Raw genomic sequence first — 4,419 nt, forward strand, 5'->3', positions numbered from 1 at the left:
ATACTTGATAGTGCATGTATAAACAGGGCAAATTTAGCCATTTCTCTGTAGACTGAAAATACAATGAACTGCCTTAATCGATTTTCAAGTTAGATCATGAACCAGATCATTGAGTTCAGGTTGGGTGATGAGGTGTGGTTTCTTGTCAGATCTACCACAGATTTGTACCCATATAACTATAAAAATATTGAATGTACTTTTATAATTTTCATAGGATAAGTTGACAAATACTTTAAGAACACCCCATTAAAATTATATCAAAATCCGTTCATAACTTTTAGAGTTATCAGTTTCGGTCCAATCCCATTTGCCCTCAATTCCTACGGAACCATCAGTGTATTTATCGTAAGTAAGATGGGTAATTTACAAGAAACTGGAGGGCCACAGAAAGAAACGGATGTTATATTCGTGATCTACACACAAAATACCTCTAGAAATAGTTATTCCCATTTCCGTTTTCATTTTCATACAGTGTATTTAGTAGGAGCAACAAAGTGATTTTAGGGCAGAGAGATTCGTGTATTGGTAAGTGCAAATGCACATAACTCTCAGACCTTGAGCCACTCTATTGTGTCTGCTAAATATTAATAAAAATATACATATACTCATATCTTGAGTTCAATTTTTCCTATTTGCATCGCCATAACTATATATATATTATCCACTCTCAAAGCTTTGGTCATCCAGGGGCTATAGTAGAAGATATTTGCCCATAGTTCCAAGCAGTGGGATTGAACCCCAAAGTATATGGTTGAAAAGTGACCTTATTACCACATAGCTACGCCTGCACTTATATGAAAATAAAATACACGTGTAAACATATGGCGCATGACCCAGGGTTTATTTAGTTACATTACAGCTTTCTAAAGCCACGTTATCTTTAGATTCCAAGCAAAGCGTAGCAACAGTTTTTAGCTACAGCTTATCTACATGTTATAGAAAAAATACAGTGTTTGTCTATGGTTGTGAATGTTTGAATTACCTGTCTTCACCAGAGAAAAAAGATGTCTTGTTTTTACTTTTGATCGCTTCAGCTGCAATGTCGTCTGCTAGCTTGAGTGTCAGATCAATGCCGGGAAATTTTGCATTTAGTTATTTTAACATTCTGTATTCATAAGACTATCACGTATCGTATTTATTCCTTCTATTGTAAAAGAAGTAGAAATGAAGTAGAAGTAGAAAAAAAAAAAAAAAGAAAATTTCTATCCATATATAAATAGCTATTTTCATTGCGAATGGCTTGTCGGAATTTTCCGATCATTCAGGCGGTAAACTACATTATTTAGGTTAGTTTTATTTTTATGATAAACAAACTTAAAAAAAAAAAAAGAATTAATAAATAAATGAAAGAAAGAAAGAAAAAAAGAAAATCCATGTCTTCAGAATTCGATCCATTTGGATTTTGATAATATTTTTAGATGCTAGGTTTTGTTCGATCCTTCGTGAGAAAAAGCTCTTACATTCGCAGTGTTCGTCCTGCGAAATATCCAATGTCAGTAGGATAATATGTCGATATGAAATTAGCATTTTGAATACTAGTTAGGCCTTATACTGTTTTCATTTCTTATGATATTTTATGCATTAACTTGATTTATTATTCTTTCTATGTTATGTGATTACCGATCTCTTCTGAGTTGTCATTTTTACCAACTAAATCATTTAACATTTTCTCTCTCTCTCTTTCAGATTTCAAATGGCCGACATTCGGATTTTGGATTGCTGGAATTTCCAAATATAGAAACAACAGTATAAGAGCCGGACTTATCCTGCATTTTCATACTGTATAGAGCAAGGTCTAGATTTAGCATAAGTGTTTTCCAAGTGAAATATACTGCCATAAAACGACTTGCTGTTCACTTTCTTATCGATTTTTAGCAGTCATATTTGCTTTGTTATTTAGGATTAGAACGACCTTGCAAATAATGTAGGATACTTGGCGTCGAGATTGAATGTCTGAAGTCGATCGCTTAAGATTTCAAAATTGTATTTTCCCTATAAAAATTTCTCAGAAATTCTTAGGAATTATTGCGGTCATCACTGTTTTACCTCATGCTCGGTCTCCCCGTCGCCCACAATCTATCCCCACCTCTAACCAGATTTAAACTCGTAACTTGATGGAAATAAACGGTATATTTCATAACGAAAACCACTGTTATACTCTATAACTTAATAGTTTCAAATTATGGTCTTATTAATTTAGTTGTTTAATTGCTAGACGTCTTTTAGTGCGTTATTTCATCCATAAAATGGTGACTCGAAATAAATACATTCGTCCGAAATTAGAACGACCGACTTTTAGGGGAAAAGAGCAGTTAATTATAGATGTGTTATATATATAATGTTCTAATATTTATAAAAAGTACGATAGACAAGCATTCCCACCCAACCAAATAGAGTTTCTTTGGTTGGGTGGGAACGTTTTTTTATTGTTCTATTATTGGTTACACCAAGAAGCAGTGGCCATGCTGGGGCACCGCCATTAATGTTTGTCATCCTTCTTATAGACACTAAGACGTTACATTTTGGTTACGTTCGCGGAAAATTTACTATGCTTGCTTGGAATTCTGTTATATAAAACCATCACGGGTGTCCCTCCAATTGTAGGAAGTGTAATTTGAAAGCAGGATTAAATTTATTTTTTTTGTAGGAATAAATCATGTTTTGAAATTAATTTTACCTTAAAAACACACCCAGTGCTTATACTTGATGTAAACTTCAAAAGCACTAGTTCACTTTTAATTTCTTTCTTTACAAAATTTAGTTTCCCGGCATTAGTTTTCTTATTTCCTATCGTATACAAGGAAAAACACCGCCCACTGGACGGTTTTCCCGAGCTTGTGTAATATATAGCAGATTACATTGTCTACTGTGTTGTTGAATCTTATTTTAGGATGCAAAAAAAAAAAAAACGTGACAAAAAACGGAAAAAGAAAAAAATGGAAGTGACGACAGAAACATAGTTTAAGAAAATAAACAATATATTTCATTAACGCATTGCAGTCTACCATGCATTCTACCAGATAAGCGGTTGACCTTTGTTAGTTAGGCCTCATATATCAGTTAGATTTGGTGATGGGGCTTGCACTTATACAGCTGTTAATTACTCTCTGCGTTTGGTAGACTCAAATGAGGACATTGTCCGTGTACAAACTTATTGAAAGGGATGGCTGCACGACAAGCGATACTTTGTTTGCATCTCAGCTGCACGGTCACATATGGTGGATTAAGTTCAGTAATCAGGAACCCGAAAATTAAATGTTTCAGCTTTTGGTACAAGGCCAGCAATATTAGGGGGTAACTGTTCAGTTTAGGGATATTAAAAAACACGCACAAATCATTGGTTGCCCTGGGGCTATAAGTAGGAACTTGCCCAAGGTGCTATGCAGTAGAACTGAACCCAAAACCACGATGCTGCTTATCAAGCTTCTTAACCACACAGCCATGGAGACGTCTCAATAAAACTGCGTTTGCAGAGGTTAAAAAAGAAACAAAGAGAGATTTCTTTGAACGATTCACACAAATATTTTAACTCTAAAGAACAATCCAATCTAAGCAGCTATGGAAACATGTCTTTGAAGATGATAAATTCTTATAAAATGGAAACAGTGTCTTTAGAATAATAATAATAATTAGGAGGAGGAGGAGGAGGAGGAGAACAATGATGAAGACAACAGTGATGGTGGTGTTGGTGGTGGTGGTGATAATGTTGCTGCTGCTGCCATTGATGATGATGATGGTGATGACGATGACGATGATGATGATGAGGAGAATAATGATGATGATGATAATTTTTTTTCTTTTAATCCCAGTTAGATCTATAGTCATTTTCTAAAATTGAATCTAGAATTCAGAATTGGAAACTATTTTAAAAAAGCTTCATTTTATATAAAACTTCTGAGGCAAACTTTTGAGAAATATCGATTCATTTTGAATAAGCAGTTGAATTAACTCGTAATCTATTATAGGTTCTCCTTTCATCGACTGCCACCCACCACCCTACCACAGACGTTGGATGGGTGGGTAGAGGCAGTAGCAATGGTTGATAAAATGTGTTGTAGTTTTTAATTATGTTTCTTTGCAATCTGAGTTCAAATAAACCAGTGAGAAATTTGCCTTTCATCTTTTCAAAAGCCAATGAAATAAGAAGCAGGGTTGGTTTAATCCACCATACCATTCCATAAATATGTGTAACCATGAGTTTGTTTCGCTTGTTTGTTTTACTTCCATTTTCCCATGCTTGCATGGGTTGGATGAGTATGTTATTGGAGGTATTGTTTTACAGCTGGATGCCCTTCCTGATGTGTGATTCTTACCTGCTTTTTAAGTAAAAGAACACTTGTTCCACACAGGTTTGACGGCACGAAGAGTCAAAATGGTTTGCCAACAGGAGAAACCGATAAAACCACTCACCCCTCTTTT

The 4,419-nt window shown here is 34.8% G+C and overlaps 1 protein-coding gene across 1 annotated transcript in view; it reads right to left on the bottom strand.

The window, feature by feature from the left end:
• Positions 1-1,250, bottom strand: part of LOC128249428 (uncharacterized) — a 49,796-nt gene extending 48,546 nt beyond the window's left edge. The window contains exon 1 of the mRNA XM_089363326.1: positions 983-1,250. The gene's annotated coding sequence lies outside the window, so the exon portion shown is untranslated. The remainder of the gene's footprint in view (positions 1-982) is intronic.
• Positions 1,251-4,419: the final 3,169 nt, after the last annotated feature.

The sequence above is a fragment of the Octopus bimaculoides genome, chromosome 14 (genome assembly GCF_046866305.1).
Source record: "Octopus bimaculoides isolate indiv1 chromosome 14, ASM4686630v1, whole genome shotgun sequence".
Taxonomy (NCBI): domain Eukaryota; kingdom Metazoa; phylum Mollusca; class Cephalopoda; order Octopoda; family Octopodidae; genus Octopus; species Octopus bimaculoides.